We start from the raw sequence: 20135 nt of genomic DNA on the forward strand, positions 1-20135 counted from the left end.
TTCAGTGTTCTAGCATGGCATTTAATAGATTCTTTTTTTTGCAACAAATTGGTTGTAATGTTGTGTTGATATTTGTTATCACCAACTTTTTCCAGTTAAAATTAGCTTATGCCAGAAAAACACATCAAAACTTTTAGAAGCGTTTCTTCTTTCGTACTAATTTTTAATGAGAGGAAGTTTGCTCTTTTTGAGGTTTTGGAACTAAAAATGATCACAGCTTAAAACTTGAATTATCAAACTGCAGTTTATCTCCAGGTTAAAGTATTTTACTTGAATGTGTCTGATACAAAGTTAATATAGATTATTGATATATAAAACATTGAGAAAATCATTTAAACTAGAGCAGTGAGAGAATTCTTCCAAATATGTTTCTCCAACTTGTTACAAAATTGGAAGTCAAGCGAACATGAAGTCCAGAACTAATAAAATTCAATTCAAGTATCTTTATGGCAATGGAAGATTTCATGTGGTTTATATGACTTGCATAAAATCAAGTGTAGAGAGACCAAAAAATGAGTCCTGTATTGATATAATTGTATATATTTAAGTTGGTGGATATTTCACCCAAATAGGTGGATAAATTGAATATATTTAGAGCTCTAAATATATAAATGTGGTTTTTAAAAACTGTTTCCTACAACATTGTTGAGGAATTTGTGTTGAAATAATTTTGCTTTTGAGAAATTAATTTTATAAATATCTAAAGTGGCTAGTTGTGTTTGGAACTAAATGCCTGCTGGAGAAATGGGCTAACAAAGGGTGAAGGTGAAGATCATTAGAGGTTTTAGAGCTGGCTGAGACGGGTTGCTGGGGTTGTATAACTGTGCCTAGAGGGCGGGGTTCCTGTACATTCCTACTTCACCAGATAACCTGCCCCCAACACCACTCCAGCTTCTGCCAGACAGATGGAACTCTCCAACGTGAAAATCTGCGCAGCCATTCCAACAAGCGGGGTAGGTGAAATTTGAATTAAAATTCTCCCCTCCTCCCCCCTCACTTGAAGCCAATTGAGGCCAAATCCAGGAGATAAGGAAAGAAGAGGGGTCATCTAGATTTTCCTTTCGCGAGTACAAACGGCTGCATTCTTCCTAAAAACTACCTACCTGTAAGAGTTCAAAAGGGCTTTCATTCTCGATTTTCTTTTGCGTGTTTTTCTTTTGCGTGTTCTCATCCCAGTCATCCCCCTTTCCCTACTCTCCTTCTAGGGCCTCCCCTCCCCCCACCACCAGCAGTTAAAATAATCCACCTCTTATGTTTTTGGTCCCCCAAACCGACCCTTTCCCCACTCTAGCGGTCAGTTTGCCTGGACCATGTCCTGAAGATGTAGGCCGAAGTGGCTCTGGGGAATATATGGTGTAGTGTTGTGTTTTGAGTCTCTTTTCTCCCTTCCGATTTCTGTCTGTTTTTTCCCTTCACCCAAGACTGCCCGGTGTTGGCCGAAGGATGCCGAAGAAAAAGATTTAAGGATTGGGACACTCTTACCCCAAGATTGGTAAGTGCAAGTGCTTTTCGGAGGGAGGAGAGCTATGCCAGATTGCTTTTTACTAAGGCTTAAACCGCGTCTTTGAGGTCCGGGGCTAAAGTGCTCCTCTTCTTTTGGAAAAATTTTCTTAGCGGGCGCGCTGTCAACAGAAGTAGCTGAGAGAATGCATGATTTTTCCACGTCGGCAGAAAGGCACCGTGGATCCCTAAGTAAAGAGGATGAAGAGATGGCAAAGAGGGATGAAGAGAAAACGAGTTGAATTTATGCGTAGGAGGGGTAGTGGGAGACTGAAATAGGTCCCAAAGTGCGAGTAATTCAATTGGTGGAAATAAGATTTCTGAGTCTTGCCGCAGCTTCCAGAAAACCCTAACGGACCTTTCTTAAGTTCAAACTCTTAGGCATTTGTTCTCCCTATTTGAGACAGAGCTCTTTGCTCCAGAGCCAAGGACTTGTCTAATTCTTAAGTTCTTTTTTCTTTTCTTCTCTTTCTCTACACCCCCCCCACTTTTTTTTTTTTTTTTTGAGTACGCCCCTCCTCCCTCTATTTTCACACTAACTTTGCCAACCTCTCCCAGATCTGGCCCTCCGCCCCCAGCTCCTTGGCCTGGGTCAGGCGAGGGTTCCCGCGGGATTTAGCGGAACAGCTCCAGGTACAGTGCGGCGGGACCGGGGTGGGAGGCTACTCCTCCGCCTGTTCGGAGGACTCGGGAAAAGCGCACCGTTCTGGGCTTGACTTTGTCCCTGATGGGAATATCCCAGTTCCCGGCTTTGGGAATCTCAGGCAAATAATTGATTATTAATGCACACTTAGGAGACGGCAGTGTGAGCTCGAGAGCCTGGCTGTCCCGAGAGTGCCCGGGGCGCGCCAGACACAGGTCAGTTTCACCCGAAGTGTATTTGGGGCCCTCGCCGAGATTTCCTATTAGCCTTCCCGGCGCCTCAGGGACTCCTGGGTGAAGCTGGAGAAGGGCACGGTGGCGCGTCAGGAATCCAGCCGCGTTGTTTTCTCGGCCTTTGGAATCAAGTAGAAAAGTGATTTGGGCTGCTGAGTCCGGGCGGCGCTGGCGGCCGGTAGCGGGGTAGGAGAGGCGCTTCGGAAGTGGCGGCCGAGATTCCCGCGGACGCGATGCCCGACGCTGAGCAGGGAGCAACAAGGTGAGGGCGCTCTTGCCCAGGACAAGGAGAGCTTCGAGTTTGGTAGCTCACACTGCCTGATGCCAGGAAAATTGACTCCACAGCCTTGGCTGGCGCGCTTCCCCACCTTTTTTCTTTTTATTCTTGTCCCCCCCCCCCCCCCCCCCCCGGCACCCCTTTTCCTCCCTGAAAGTTGTTTCTTTTTATTTACCTGGTGCGGTTTCAGATCTCAGCACTTATCTGCTAGTTGATAAAACTGTTTTCTCTGTAATAGACATCTTTTCTCTTTTCCACTCCCTACTCCTGTTCTATTTCGCTCTCTACCCCATTTTCCCTTCTGCCCAAGCCTGTGGTCCAAGGTGAAGGGTTCTTAAAGGAAAAGAGCTGACCTTGGATAAGAGTTACCTTAACATTAAGGGTTGGAGAGAGGGTGGCCGGGGTTTGGGTGGGCAGAGAGCATCCCATGGGAGATTCTCTGGGGGTGCTCCAATTTGGAAAGAGGATGGGAAGAAAAGGACCAGCGAATAGAGCTCGTCCACTTCCAACTGCCCTCCCCAGACCCCCCATAAAACCCAATTTCAACGCTTTAACTCCAGCCTCACCTGGCCCTCTATTAAAATTTGAGGTAGGCAGAAATCTTGAAATCGTTGTCATCAGAAAAGGCATTTAAAATAATATTAAATAATCCTCAAAATTGTGTCTGTGGGGGTGAGAGGGGAGATAAAATGCCCTACGTCCTTTTGGCAGTCTGTTGCTTAACCCATATCATCCTCTCCCCTGGTCTTTGGCCTTGCAGAAAAGCTGCATGGGAGGAAAGCACAGCACACTTTGCGAGATTTGAGGATTCGTGTCCGAATGAAACAGTGTTCTGTTGCCAGACATGTTTGGTTATTCATTTTCACCTTAGGTTGAATTTTCTTACAGGGCTAGCACTCCCTGAAATGGGTTGTCTTCTTCAGTTTGGCTACCCCCCCCCCTTTCTGGTACCCTTAGTGTCTCATTCTTTGAATCAGAGCCCTTTTAAAGTACAAACATATCTTACTCTACGTCTGCAGGGCAGACGTTGTTGATGCTGTTGATTGGGCAGAAAAACCAAAAACTGTAGTGGAGTTAGGGAGAGTTGTTTCTGGGTTCTTTCATTTTCTCATTGCTCTGAAATGTAATGACCTGATCATTGTTGTTTGAAGTTAAATTATCTGTTAAATTAACCCTAAACAATAACTGATGATATTTTTTCCATTTGGGTCTGGTTGCCCTTGGATGGGAAGGAGAGGCATTAGAGAATGCTTGGTCACATAGTAATATAATCGAAACCCATATTTAGGTATTATGTAAGAAAGATCACTTTCAAAGAAGCTGAATTTCATAACTAAGAAATTCTTTTAAAGGCCTGTGCTCCAGAAGGACTACAGTAATTCAAGGATGAATGTAAATAAGCATCTTTGTTGATTAAGAGAAAAATATGAACACCGTATTTCATTACTCTTCAGAACCTAAATACTCAAAATCATCATACACTGGTTTTTGCTCATCTAAATTAATTCTGCCCTCCAAGGATAAATAGTCTCAAAAAGAAAATTTGATGTTAAGCAAAATCTGAACCATTCTAGATACCAATTTCTAGAAATCCAAGGCATATTTATTTCTTTCAGTCAGACACTGTTTTGCAATCATTGTAAGAAACAATTTTGGAATAACACAGATGCTTTTCCCCCCTTATTTCAGATTGCTTGTATATGCAGGCATGGGTGTGAGAGCTTCAGGGTATACTGAAGAAATTAAATTTTTCTTATTTGTTTTAACAAAAGGACCAAAGAATCTTTAAACCCAAAATGTCATAGTAGTTGGGAAAAATCTTCAAAAATAGCACTAGTGTGTGTTTTTCCTATTAAAATGTGCTGAATAATTAGAGGGTATGATAAAGGTTGAAAAATTCAGAACAAGAAAAAGGAGGGAATTTTGTTATTTGATACTTTTATAATTTTTATAATTAATAATGTTTTAAAGTTCGACAAAGCTTTCCTAAAAAAGTGGAATATTCCCATCCCTTCAGAAATACTCTAAATGGAATAAAGTAGGATCAGGTAAAACTGGCAGCAAGCACGGCTTGTTTATTTATGCATTTATTTTCCCAGTAGTAGTAGTAGTAGTAGTAGTAGAGTTGAAAATTTTACTTTTAATTATACGTTGCAAGCTCTGATTGCCCGTTGGAAGACTAAAATCGATCGTTCCTACATCGATAGTGTTGTCTATTACTGCATTGATTTGTGTTTATTTATGCAGAGACTTTCAGTTATTTACTTACATATTTCAGCATCTGCCTCTTGATTATTATTGCAGGTTGGTTTTAATGAAAGAGCTTGTACAGGAAACACATTTGACAGATCAATTTTAAGTAAACTTGATAGTGAATTATAGCAACCCAAAGAGTTTACAAAACTACTTATCATACTTGCTTTTTAGCAATTAGAAACCTGTTTCTGATTAGAACCTCATGATACTTGAAAACTTCCATTCTTCTCTTCACATATTGTATGGATGTTTCAATAAAATAGAAAAACAGATGATTTCATTATGTCAGATATGATAGGGTGAAACCAATGAGTGAGCCTTGTCTTTTTCTGTTGGCATAACTAGGTTTTCCTCATAATAAGCTGGCCGCTGGGTTTACTAAGGATGTAGATGAAAAATCAAGGGGCAGCGAGATTTGAATATAGAAATGGTATTGTTAACTTTAAGTTATTGGGGCTTTACTTCTTGTTAACTGGATATTTCAGAATTCTTCAGTATATATTAAATGCATTTATACATTCATCTGTTGTATTATTTAGTGTATATCTACAATCACACCTTAGGAAAATAGGTATTCTCTTGAACTAATAGCTCACATGTGAATGTTATATATCAAGGCTCATTTGAAGAAATACAACAGCTAAAGACCACGGGGTGTGTCTTTTATAGGTACAGGCAATTGTGGGAGATTGAGATTCATTCCTGTTTGTGCTTATTATCATCACAAAATATTGAAAAGATGACTTGGAAATTGAAAAAAAAATTGGTCTAATTTATCGAGGGCTATTTACTCCTCGTTTTATAGGATTTTGCTTGCAGTTTGGAGAGGAGTCTTTCTTTCCTAGTAATTTGGAAGACATCTACCAAATATGGTTAACAGTCATATTCTTCATCTCTTGCACCACCACCCCCCTCCCGGTTCCTGCCACCCCCTCCATTATTTAAGAGAAATATAGAAAGGAAAAATAACCGAATTCTTTCTTGAGAACGAAAGGGCCTTGGGAGATGTAAAGGGAATTAATCTCTTCACCCTGGCGAGTGTTCCAGAAACTACTTATCCTCAGCTTCCGCGACGTGAGAGGTGGAGCCTCACAGTCCGGCAGCTGCAGGCAGAAGGTGGGCGAGCCCCGGGGACCTCAAGCTTTGCAGAAGGTTGAAAGGAGTGAAGGGAGAGATTTGAGTTTGTTTATTTGGTTTATTTTATTTTTCTATCCTGTGCCAAGCCCTTGAAGTTAACACAGCGACATAGCCTTTTAAGACTAAGCACTCTTGGCATTCTTTCGAGACTGAGATTCCAGAACATCGAATGAACAGGACTTATAGCTAAGGCGTGCTCACCCACCCCTCCCTCCATCTTTTTACGCACGCACCAGCTCGTCCTCACGTGCACGGGGTAGTGGACAGTGTTGACTTGAATTGCTCTCGCTTGCTCCAAGACTTTCCTGTGAATGAACCCGAAAACACTCGACAGGTCGTGAATAATCGTTTTAATGAGTGTGCAAAGCGTGCGACGGAGTGCACCGAGCTGTCGGGTTAAACAAACAACTTGTACCCTGACCAAATCCGATTGTTAAAGTGCAAAGTGATGTCAGTACCATTTCCATTGCCCTTCGGAAAACCACAGATCTGACACGCGGGAGTCCAATTTTCCCCATTAAAGAAAAATAACAATATTTTCCAACCGTGTATGTGATCTTCTTTAATATTAATCTGAGCCAAAGGAAACCTCATTTGAGAGTCAGAGAAGTAGTCATGTCACTGTTTCAAAAACAAATCAAAAGGGAAAATGAGGAAGAAATGAGTACAAATATAGTCTCAGAGAGGATTTCTTTTTGATAGCTCACGTCATTACTGATCAATACTATAAAAATCTTACATATATATAAAATTTTACAGCTCACTACAAGCAAATATCAAGTGTATCTAACCAATTGGAGTTGGTAATTTGCTTCTGTACTAAGACTGAATCTCTATACCTGTAAAAACTTTTTCTATTGAAAATGTAACTACAATATTTGCTGTTAAATATTAGCCTGTGAGAGAATGAAGGGACAAGTAGTCTCCACATTTATGCTCTCAAGGAAAACAATTTGGAGGAAAGTAATGGGAAAGGAACCCTGATGGGCCACCATCTAAAACAATAACAAAAAGCACAAGTGAGCTCTTGATGGATAACACACTTTTCCCTTTCTTTGTACAACTGCACTGGGGAAATATTTTTGTTTCTTTCCATCCAGTTAAATGATCTATTTGGAATCAGCTACATGTTCTCCTTTCCTTGTTCATTCTCTTATCTTCTTTCACAATTCCAAACACCAAAAATTTACTACATGAAGAGTAAGAAAATTAAACCTCGAAAGATGTAAGAGAAATCCCTTTTACATATGCCCTCTAAATTTTTTGTGGAAAAATGTGTAAAATGCTTCCCCTGCCAGCAACTCATACACACTTATGAGTCAAACAAAATGTCCAAGATGCTTGGACACCAGTGTATTAGTTCCAAATAACTAGCTTCTTCAACTCAGTAACAATATGGGAAGATTAAAGTTTATACTTTCATTGGATTAAGAAACATAGGTTATGTATTTTTCTTTATTAAAGACTGAAAATATATCATGTCCTATAGTCTGAAAGGTTACTGTCCTCTTATAATTGTAACCAGCTTGTAGAAATGAAATGGTAGGGATATGGCACATTTGAATATGGGAGTTCAGCAGCATTTGCTCACTTAACTCGTACTAGCCATATTGTCATCTACATCTTTCTTTCTGACCATCTATTTCACATACGAATATGTTAATATACAACCAATTGCAATTAAATGAAATAATTCACCTAAAACATGACTGAGGTGTTTGATGGAATAAAGAATTTCTATGGAAGTCATTGTAGTTTTGCCTATTATGGTTGCTAGTTCTTATACATCTGTGTTCATTTAGCACCAATTGGATAAAATGGAAGGTATTGAAATTCAGTTTCCATCATCAAAACTTGGAAAAGACAACCAGTAGTTTAGGACCGTGTTTTTGTTGATTTTGACTGTTATCTAGTGAATGTCTGTATCAGAATATCAATTCAGACTATCCTTTATTTTCTAGGAAATTTGACAAAAAATGACTATCAAAAACTAGGGGCTTGCATTTTTTATTGTTTTAAATATTTCTGGGCACACAACAGACTGTGCAGTTATTACCTAAACAGATTTCTTCTCTGTGGGCTGACTGAGTTGAGGAATTTTAGGAGTCACTGAAAGAGCCACATCCATTTCTGTTTTAAATGCACAAACAGCAAAGCTAGAGGGTGCGTCTGTTTTTGTGTGTATATATGTAGTTAAAGAACTACACTATCAAAACATTAATTATATTTGAAAGAGAGCAGAGAGCTTGTTGTGGAGAGAATTGCATTATTGAATTTATATTCCATGGAATCTGTCTGTGGAGAGGGCTGAAATTGTATACCTGTCTGATATGATGCACCCTCTCCAGTGAGGTGCATAACTAGAGCAAAGAGAGGCAAACTTGGAGGGGAGTGAGGATAGATATTTGGATGTCCTAAGTAAGGGAATCCACGTGCAAATGCAAATCACATGAAGAAAAAGCATGGGGTCTTTGTTCTCTGTCAACAAAAGCAAATATAGTATTTTTCCTCTATCAAGCAAATCACAGAATGATCTTAAGTTGAATTTGGAGGAGGGGGAGAGGTTCAGTGACTAAGAATATTTCAATTATCATATTTCTGATCCCCAAGTCCTGTTTATTTCACAGCTGCCAATTTTTATATCCAAAATTTAGACTCTCTTCCTCCCAAATCCTACATTGGTATGAATCATCCCTGATCATTTTTAGTTTTTTGGCTTAATTACCAGTTTTCAGCTTTAAATTACCAATAAACTAATTAATCTGACTAATCTTTCTAAACTTCTACTGAATAGTATAATAGCTGCAACAACAACAAAAATAAAATAACTACAGCAATAATGACAGAAATAAAATGTTAATAATAATGCAAACAATAATAGCAGAAACAATTTTAAAATAATTTCTCTGGTCGACAGGATGAAGATGGAATCCATTTCAGTCTGAAATGTGTTTCATGGCTGTAACGGGCATTCCTCTGAATTCTTGTTTCACTGGTTAGATGGATCCAGTCCAACTCAAGTGTTCTAAAAAAGACTCCCTTGGTCTAATATGGTAGGTCTTTTTAATAGCACTAAGTACTTTTGTACCCATTCCTCTTCATTGCTATAGGCATGTCCCCCTTGGGCACCATTCCCAGGTAAATCAATCTGGGATGGAGACTGGAAACTGAGGTAGATGTATGAAGGGATTCTTGGGCAGAAAAACCTGGTGCCTTCTGGCTGGAGCCCTGCTGATGAATGGACAAATTGTTATATTTGGGAATCGTGTTCACAAAGCTGAGGAGTTTCAGAAGGACAAAGTAACTGAGGTTCCTTTGAGTCTAAAGAGAACACTGGCCCTGAGGAACTCAGCCCTAAGGGCAAGACACAAAAATCAGGAATTAGGTCCCCCTGATCATCAACTCTTTTGATTACTTTCAGGATGAAGGGACAGAAAGGGGACAATAAAATGAGGGGAGTAGAAGTGAAAGGAAGAACCCAGGTTGAAGATGTTAATAACTAGTGGTGATCCAGCTAGTAAAGCTAAGCTTGTCTCCTTAGGGGGAGGTAGAAGTGCTTTTGTCAATTGTAAACCTGCCAAGGTTTACTGTTCTACGTGCAAGAACAGCCACCAGTTCCTGAGTCTATGCTCTGAAGAATCTGCCAGTAAGTTTGTACCTGCAGGGATCTAATTCCTCTCAGCCAGAATGTTCTCTCCATCTCCCAAGCCCTTGCCTGCCACCCCCCGACCCCCAACCAAGAAAAGGAAATGAAAGAAAATAAAAATCAGGTGGGGAGGGAATGAGACTCAATGCTTGTCGGGCAGATGTTGGGGTTAAAGCAGGTTGTCTGATAACTGCCTTCATTTGTGGAGGGGAAAGAAAGCTGGTTAGGAGATGAAGGGGAGCTACAGGAGAGGAGAGCAGGACTGAGACAGAAATTCCTCAGCAGCCCAGCAGTTAAAACCAAATGAAAACAGACCTTAGTTACAGAAGAATGGACTGGGAGGGAGGAGCAAGGAAGGGTGACTTAAATTTTTAGGCTTTGTTGTATTTTCCTGCAAATCAATGTAGCCCTGAACATTTACAAGAAAAGATCTGGGGGCCTTCTTAAAAAACAAATTAAAAAAAGCATAACTATCAATAGCCAGTTTTGTTCTCTAGAAAACTTTTTTATTTAGATACTGTCTTCAACTTCACATATGGACACAGTCCATAACTGAACCCAACAGTAGTTGAAGGAAGCAAGGGTGGGAAAGAAAGGGCTGGCCTCCCTGCTGGTAGTACCAGGCATCTATCTCTGCACCTTTCACAGCAGGGAGGCTGAACAATCTTTTTTCATTTCTGTCTAGGTTTGTTTTTTTTTAAGTATAAAAATATTCCTGTTCATGAGAATATTATTTCACTAAGAGCGACCAAGACTGAGGAGCTTTCATTTCTAGAGATAAATTCACTGAGGTGATGCTCACTCTGCAACGGTAGTAAGGCGACTTTGGCTAAAACTGTGTATTGCTTTGCTCTTCAATGGCTCTCCAGGCTTTCTCCGTGTACTAACAATAACTAAGAACTACTAAGTTCACTTAAGCTCTTCTGGAACTACAGCTCTGCAACTTGAAATCAGACTGGAGCTTTCCATATAAAATCCAGTTCTAATTAAAATAACATTTTAAGGAAAATATTGTTATTGCAATTTTTATTTGAAAATTTCCTTTGATTCAGAGATAAGTGTCATTCATTTCAATAAGAAAATTAAAAGAAATCAATATTTCCAGTAAAAGTGCCCTCAACTCTGTTACACACACACCCAGGGTATGGCTTTTAAGAATTTATTTTCAAACACTTTGATTTTAATTGTATATAACTGAGAACCTCTGAGTCCTTGGAGACATGCCTAACTAAAAGACACTAAATTAATACTCTTATAATGGGAATATTTGATAGAAAGTAAAGATACACCAAAAACAGTTATTTCACAAAGTAGTAAAAGTCATGCAGACATTTGTGTGCACTCTGTTTATGCACTTATTTAACAAAATATTCTATATCCCAATATCTTGAAAAATCTTTAACCTACACAAACCAGATATTTAAATGCTTATGCATTTATACACACATATATACACATTATATATACCATGTTACATATAGTTCAAATGTTTATATTCATTCTTTATAGAAACTAAGATCTAAACAAATATTAGCATTTGTAACTTTTTAACTACCAGTAATTGGGGTTTATGACCTGTAAACAATGAGAGAAAGGCAGAACTACTACATTCTGCTTAGACTGTATTAAGAAGCAAATATAGGTTTCTTTCTGTCTTGGGGTGATGCAAGAATAAGGAATTTAGGGATGAATGTAATTGCGATCTATATATGTTTCAATAAACCAAGATGCAGTAATTTCATTCTTTAAACTTTAACATCTTACTATTAAAGACATATCTACAGTTTCAAAGATAGAAGAAGTAAGCCCAAGTCAAGTGATGATATTTTGAAAGGAATGGTTTCAAATGATGCTAACATTTTTTTCCAACAAAGAACTTTTCAAGGCAGATAAAGCCAGATCCGTTGCACAAGTGGCAAAGCAAACATTTTAGTAATGGGCTGTGTGTGTGTGTGGGGGGGGGTATTTAATGGACTGACACACTTTGAATATTGATGAAGAGTAATATTTCTTTGAAGAAGGTCATGATTGTCCATCATGTTCCTTAAAAACTGGTAATAGGTAGCGAAGGAAGTTTGAGGGAGGAAAAGTTCAAGCATTCTAACTATTGCTAATGGTGAAAGAATATGACCTGTGTAGAACAGGAAAGGATTCCATGCCATGAGAGAAGTTGCAAAAGTCTTTGGGCCTATCATGTTTAGTCTCTTTTAGATACACATTTCAAAAACATATCCTTTCCACTAGGCTCTCATCTGCAGTTATGGCTCACAGACATTTTGTATTAAAGTGTAGTCCAATGCATCAGTGCAGTTTTGAAAACAGTGGATGGGAAAAATAAAGGTACAGTTTTATCAATGAAATTCTCACTGGCAGTTGAAGAACAGGAAAGAGGGAGGCTTCAAAACAGGGTGGTGGGAGGAGAGTAATATTCTTTAGGTGAGTTTTGGGAAGATGCTAAGTAAAATGCTGTTCAGAAATTGGGATTAATCGAGCAGTTTAAATACAATCTGCCGGAAATCATGCTCTGTGCGAATGAAAATGAAGGAATTTATGCATATTCTAATTTTCCCTCTTTGGCTGCTATTTTGGAGGAAGAGACTTCTTTTGCTGATGGTGGGACTTTTTTGTTCCGCACAGGAAATGTGTAAATGAACACAAATGTTATTTTTTTTTCTCCTTTCCATTTCTCTCCTCCCTTCCTCCTCCCTCTTTCAACAATTATAACTTGTTAGGGACCTCAGTTCCGTGGCCACAGATCCCAGGGTTTCTCCCCATTTCCGGGATGCCAGAGGGCAGGCAGTGCAGGGAAGGGGAGTCAGGGTTCCTCTGGGTTAGACCTTTGGAAATTAACTTATAGCTCCCATTTCATTTTCGGACATTCAAAGACAGTAGAGAGTGAGAAGTCATACGTTTAATGTGATGAAAATTCATCTCAAAAGCTATTTCCTCTCACGACTGAATTCTCAGTGAAACTGGACTGAGGAGAACTTAAAAGTGATCTCATAAACCAAGTTGTGAAGATCTATTGACCTCCAGCGCGGAGTCGAGCTATTTTCTCTCTCATGCCCTTGGGAACAAACCGTACTGGTGCATTTTAATTATATTAACACCAGCAAGAAACTCTCTCGGTTAGCCTATTCTGATGTAAGTCGCCTAATGCTGAGACGAAGTGAAGTGGAACGCTGTGGTCGTTCTGTGTTTTGTGGCGTATATAAGGGACTCCTGAGACGGTTCATCGAGGTGCGTGGGGTGAAGGTAGGGGCGGGGGCGATTCTGTCCACGGGGAAAGAAAGAGGCAGCGGGAGCCGGAGAGCCTGAGAGAGAGGGGAAAGAGGCGCTCTCTTTCCTCCGGGTCACGCATTGTCAGTCCACGCTGAGAGCTCCAGAATTAATTCCGGAACGGGGAAGACAAACTGACACTCCGGGTTTCCAGCTCCTTTACTACCCTCTGGATAAAAGTCTCGGAGCCAACGCTATTCTTAACTATTTAATTTGAAAAGAGCCCGGTGGTGCACTCCCCACTCCCCCCGTCCTCGGCTCCCTCGGCTCCCTCAGCCGCCCACACAGCGCCGCCCCAGCCGGAGCTTCCTCAAAGGCCGGAGCGCCTCAGCGCCGTTCACCAGCAGCCCCGCGAACCCGGCCGAAGCCTCCGCGAAGGAGGGCGGCGAGAACGAAGCCCCACCTCCCCCCACCCCCCGCCATCCCCGCCCCATCCCTAGCTCCAGCCCCTTCCTCGCACATAGTTTCAGTGCCCCCATGGGAGCGTCGGTGCCCCAGCGTGCCTGCTTTCTCACATCCCCTACGCCGGGACCCCATCCCGCCTCCCACTTCAGTCTTCCTCTGTCAGGAAGGGGGCGCCGCTCGGCAGGCTCCGGGCAGGTCAGCGCGCCGCTCTTGTGACTCGAGGCCGAACACCCGTTCCCCTCCCCGTACGGGTGTGCGGGGGGGTTGTGCAGAGTCGCCGAGCAAAAAGCTGTGAGAGGCGCGCGGCCCCTTCCCTGCACAACTCACGTCAAGCTTACAGCCACATTTAGGAACCTCTTCCGAAGAGCTCAAAAATCCCCATTTTGCGGAAAGCCTGTTAGGACGTGATGGGACCGTGTGGTCCGAGAAACCCGTGAGAGGCTTCGAACGACCTCGGTTCTAGAGCAAACCCTGCTCAGGGCAATTTCTCCCGCGCACTCCAGATCCTGCACTTCCGGTCCCCCTGTGGGGTCCTGACCGTCCCCTACGCCCGCACTTCCGCAGAATCACGTGGCTCAGGGATGTGTGGAGAGCTGTTTCCAATACGTTTCTGTAGCTGCTGGGGCCTTCACCTGTTCCCGTCATTTCTCTTTATTCTGAATTTCCTTTAATTTCGTTGCTTCCCTCTGTGGGAAATGGAGTGCAGGAGGGCCAGAGGTTGAGAGAAAAGGCCCACTGAAGATCATCGTGTTTTGTTGTTGTTTGTTTGTTTGTTGGTGGTGTTTTGTTTTGTTTGGCTTTTCAGATCACCTGCTCCTTTCTGAACTTCCTGGATGAATTCACATCAGCAGCTAAGACTCAGGCATCTTTGTTTTCCCCCAGGGCCTACATCAGTGTCTGCACTTAGTAGGCATGCAATGAATGTTGAAGGAATTATGAATAAATATGCTGCCTCTTTGGGCACATGTGGTTAGGGTTAGTGAATAGCCTCAGAAATCAAGAGACCTTTGACTTGTGTTTTGTTGAAGTCAGTTGAGAGGTTGATAGATAAATGATTTTTACAGGCATTTTGATTTTCTTTTGAAGGGACTTCCCCAAAGCAGTGAAAGGAAATCTTCTAGAGTTGTTGAAAATGTTTTCCTGGACTTACTCGTGTGTATGAAGTAAAAAGCTGTGATTTAGAATTTGAGGGTTTATCAGCCCTTCCGTGGCTTTTCCATTTTGCTTTCTTTTAAAAGTTTTACTTATTATGATGAGAGGTCAAGGTCTGTGAAGGTAATCTCTTGTACCCAATTTGAGGCAGTAACTAATTTCTCTTTTGCTTTCCTGCTATGTCACAATTTAACCCTTGAAAACCTTAATTCACTTCTGCATTGTGTCTTCTGCATCCTTCAGCTGTTCTTGTTCAGAAAAACACTTGTTTTTAAAGGCCATAATAACTTTAGAGATGAGATAAATTTTGTAGTTGTGAAGTTGTATGGCTGAATTCAGTCAGCATATATTAAATGAATGTTTTACTAATATATGGTTATGTAACCATAGATTAGTCCCTAGAGTATTTAATGTGCCATTTTCATTGACTATAAAATAGTGAAAATATATAACCAACAAGTTAATAACCAGGAATGGAATTTGAAAGGTTATAATTGCTAATCAAATTTAAAACATTTATTAGCATCATTATTAAGAGGGATACAAATAAGACCTGTTCTTATCCTCTGGGAACTTACAGTCTAGTTGAGCATAACTAATGTAAACATAAATTGATAGAAATAGCTACTAAGTAATATTCAGTGTGGCATATTGAAAACAGTAAACAGTTGCCTCACATATTAACTTGCAGTCATGCCATTCTTCTAACAGAAATATGATACTGATAAGAAATAAAGGAAGGATTAATTAGGAAAACTTCATGGAGAAAATGAGTTTGTCTTTTATGTGTCACATAGGAAGATGATCATATGCAAGATGTTTGTGTTTGAGGGGGTAAAGGTGATATAAGTGGAAAATGAGAAAGATGTTTGGTGAGATGCAGTTTGGTGGTAATTTGTAGGAAACCTTAAAGACCACGTAGAGGAGTTTGTATTTGATAACAGAAGTGATAGAGACCTATTGTGGTGCTATGGGCAGAGGATGGCTTTATTAAAATTGAGATTTATATTTAGATGATTCTAGTCAGCACTTGAGTATAGTGAAAACTGAGGTAAAAAAAAGTAGGAGAAAAGACTTTGGTGCAGTTCTGGAATGGGATACTACAACAGAGACAGAACTATGACAAGGCCCTTTCTCACCAGTTTTTAAACAGTGGGAATTACATTGAAATGATAAGATCAATAACGAGCCTTGAATGGAGCAAGAGCCACAGCACCCCTGAAATCAGTACTACTCCTTTATTCTTCATTGTTGGTGCTGCTAGGATATATTAGGTGTTGACTGATGGAAACAGTATCATGATATCTTCTCCAATTAAGCTCAAGATACCTTTCTTACAGCATCTTTACTCATTATTCATCTGTAGTAGTTCTTAACTGTCTCAACTGGGTGTGATTTCTGACACCCTACAACCTTCCCTGTCCCCACCTCAGGCACATTTGGCAATGAGGGGAGACATATTTTTTAGTTTTAACAACTAGGAGGCCACTACTGGCATCTAGCAAGTAGAAGCCCAGGATAATTATTGCGAAAGTCTTACCATGCATGGGAGAACCCCCCCAGGGCAACAAAGTATCTAGTCCAAAAAATCAGTAGGGCTGAGGCTGAGAAACCATCAGTTATGGGAATGAAGCATGAGCTCTCAGAGCTGCACAATGAGTCCCAGAACCTAACTTCTATTATATAACAACTTCAGTTGACAAAATGTTTTATTTGTTTAGTGAGTCTGATGTACCTCTGAAGAAGGCAGTACCTCTGTCTAGAACTGAGGCCTCAGAAACAGGAAAATCAGAAGGGTACCTGCTTGGATTTTCTACTTTTTATAAAATGGAGTTAGAAATCTCTCTTAAAGATTTGTCATCTAAATGTTATTTATTAAATTGATAAAATGTGCCTTTGGAGTTGCTTAGCAACTTATGGAAAGCTTGCTTTTTAGAAGTTCATTTGTTTGTTTAAAACTAGGGTAGGTTGCATATTATTAGCTATATTACATAAATCAACAAAGAAATGTACACTGAAAATGGAATAAGATGTTTCAACACATTTTCTGCTCTTGGTGTCTGGCAATTAAAACACTCTAATTGTCTGGTAGAATTGCATGAAGTATTTGACAAACATTATTTATGTATGAAACTTCAACATAATATTGAGTATGTAAGAGAACTGAAGGGGAAAAATTAAGCAGGTTTGTCATAAAGTATGTGTTTATCTTAACCTTTCTTCTTCAAAAATCTTATCTACTAAGTACTTTTATCAGACACTAATTATACTCTTTCAGAAAAGAATTTCTCCCAACACCCTTCAGTGCCTGCACCCTTTAATCATATCTCATTACATCTACCTAATCCATATCTTTTTCACATTGCCAGGGCTCATTAACAGTTTTAAAAGCCAATCTTGGACATTATTATTCCTTGTAATCGAGATGAAAATAATGTCAATAATATTTTATTTCTAAAATGTAATGGATCATTTAAAATTTGTTCTGAAGCCATATCTACTTTAAATATTAATGAGAAATTAACTTTCAAACATGCATTAAGCTAGCAGGAATGGTGAGATGTGTCTGAAAACCCTGAAGCACCTTTTTGAAGGAGAAGTTATTTTTATAAGCTGTTTTAACAGTGGATCATCAGTCACTTTGAAGGGAAGTGATCCTTGATTAACAGTTGGCTGATACTGTGCTTCCACAGATGTGTAGCAGCAATACAGGTGCTACCTATGAAACAGGACAGGTAATTCTCAAGACCTGAGCATCTTCTCTTTATTTATTTATTTATTTTTTTAAAGATTTTACTTATTTACTTGAGAGAGAGAAAGAGAGAGAAAGCAGGAGGGGGAGATGGTCAGAGGGAGAAGCAGGCTTCCCGCTGAGCAAGGAGCCTTGGAGTGGGACTCAATCCTGGGACTTTTGGATCATGACCCCAGCCACAGGCAGTGGTTTAACCAACTGGAGCCACCCAGGCACTGATAAGCATCTTCTTTTTCTGATTGAAAAGGTAAAAAAGTTTGAATGGGCCTTCATTTTTGTGTATTGCCTCAACTGTTGTAGACGAGACAAACAAAATGTCTCAAATAATGAACTGAACATCGACATCATGTTTCCCGTATATTTAAAGAAAGATTGTTAAGTATGGCTAGTCCTTTATTATGTTTGATATCCCATTTTTAGAAAAGGAAACCTGGATCAAATTTGCAGTTACATGGCTAACGTAGAGCCTCTTGATAATGACTTTCCAGGACTTGACAGCCAAATCCTGCCTCTTGGGATATAGCTACATAGGACTAATACATTATTCTCAAAAATGGAAGCTTCCTCCACCATTATAATTGAGTTTGAGATTCTTTCTTGAAAATTATCATTAGCAGTCTTACGAAAAGGGTGGCTGAGCCTGGGTGGCTCAGTCAGTTGTGCATCTACCTTCAGCTCAGGTCATGATCCCAGGGTCCTGGAATCAAGCCCCATATTGGGCTCCCCACTCAGTGAGGATCCTACTTTTTTCTCTCCCTATCCCTCTCCCTCTGCCTGCTGCTCCCCCTGCTTGTGCTCTCTCTCTGTCAAAGTATTTTTTTTTTAAAGAGTCTTAGGAAAAGCTTAATGGCCCATTATTCATTTATTGTGCATATACTATTAACCTATAATGTTTGGAAAAAGAAACACAAACCCAAAGTCATTATTCCAAAAAAGCCCAGGTTTTGTACAAGTACCTCAAGCTGTTTTCCAGTAGCAAAGGAGATGTAATAAAGCTTTCATTCAGCTTTGATTTTTTTTTTCATTTATTAGTTCTGCCAGACAGGAATTAGCTCTTATTTGGAGTATTTTATTTGACATTTTTAAAGTTTTTTCTTTGGAATATATATATATATATATATATATGTGTGTGTGTGTGTGTGTGTGTGTATACACATATACATACATACATACACACACACATATACATATTTTTTTTTGTCTTTTGGAGTTTTATGTTTCTTTTGATTTCTCTCCACTACTATGGTACAGTTTGTTGTTGACTATAGTAAACTATTAAGAAGAACCAAGTGAAACCATATGATAGTTGGTGAGTTTGGTGTGCTGTGTCTTTCACAGTTGTTAAAGTAAGATAATTAGAATTTTAGGATCCCTCATATTAAAAAAATACTCGACCTTTTTTCTCTTAAATTCTTTAAAATTTTTTATTCATAATTTTTGGGAAGGGTAACTTTGTGTATGCTCAATTATACACAATTTTTCATGTATTTTCTTTTTGTTTTACTGAAATAGTTTGTGTATTCAGATCTTACCGAACCTTTACAGTGACACCATAGACCACAGACGATGCTTACTTAAATGGCATTTCCCTCCTTTTATTATCAATTAGTTCTACTAATGAAAATAAAATTTGGTGAATGTAACAACATGCTATAACACTACAAGAATTTTAAAAATTACAAATATGGTATTAATATAGTTTAAAATTACTTTTGCTTTTGTAACCTAATTTTTATCTTTGTCTGTTTATCTCTTCTTATTAGAAGTTTTGCCTTTTCTCTATTGATCATTTATTTTTTTTTATTCTTTTCATGTTATTTTCAGAGGTTTCTCATTGGCCAGTACTATGAAGGTTGATGGCATGATCATTCACTTCACATCAAAGGATATCTACTCATCAGTGTGCTGTTGTCAGTCAGAGGTTTCCAAATATGTGTTCTCCAACTCAAGGAAAAGTAGCTGGATCCAGGCAGAAACATGTCTAGGAACTCCCTAACTATGCATGCTGTGTCTCCAGAGAAAGCTGCTTCAGCATTCCTCCTGGTTTTTGTTTTTGTAATACTTTTCTCGACAGCATTCTCCAGACTCTAAACTACTAGAATAGTTCCTAAGTTCATCCAGATCTTTCCCATGTCTGAATTCTTGGTCCTCTTCCCACCCCCTGGCTCACAGATAAAAAAGAAACAACAATAAAGGAATAAAAATTGTTTGTTTCTGTCTGACTGAATCATTCCAGTCTTGAAGCACCCTGGTGGTTTAATTAACCTTGTTATTGCATTTACTATCTCCCACATACTTGTTTGTGGGAAAGTGCTCTTGGCATTCTCCTAGTTAGAAAAAGGAACACCAGGACTGTGACACTGGACTTTGCTCTTGAAGTGCATGGCATGATGGCAGCATAAAGCTTGAACAAGCTTAGTTTTTCATTGATGGGGTGCAACTGGCAAAGCACCATCTTTCCCTGACACTGTATGACAGCTTTGATGAATTCTAGGCCATTCTTCCTTCCAGAGCAACAGTTCTAGCCTAGCATGGGGTTTGGTACCATTATAAAGAGAAACATGGTGGCTCTTGTAAGAGGAGTTTGGAAAGCTTTACCCCAGCAATCACGATGTATGTTAAAATGATTAACTGAATCCTGTGGATACACTGCTTCGACACTATGTAAAAGAAAAAGAGAAAATCTGTTATCCTCACTAATTCCTCATAAATAGGCAGGATTTTTCAGTGAGCACTATCTTATCCTGTAATTAATTCTTTCAATTCTTGTCATTTTTTTCTTATTCTTAAGACTATATGAGAGAGATATTGGCAAAAGATTTGAAATAAAGGACACAAGATGAGGTTGCCTTTGG

The 20135-nt window shown here is 39.6% G+C and overlaps 1 long non-coding RNA gene across 1 annotated transcript; it reads left to right on the forward strand.

Annotated features, from left to right (window-relative positions):
* The first annotated feature begins 850 nt into the window (after nt 1–850).
* Nucleotides 851–19470, forward strand: LOC125105621 (uncharacterized). The gene is made up of 3 exons (XR_007128964.1): nt 851–953; nt 1422–1492; nt 19105–19470. It is a non-coding gene; the product is annotated as an uncharacterized LOC125105621 (long non-coding RNA).
* Nucleotides 19471–20135: the final 665 nt, after the last annotated feature.

This window comes from Lutra lutra, chromosome 7, assembly GCF_902655055.1.
Source record: "Lutra lutra chromosome 7, mLutLut1.2, whole genome shotgun sequence".
NCBI lineage: Eukaryota > Metazoa > Chordata > Mammalia > Carnivora > Mustelidae > Lutra > Lutra lutra.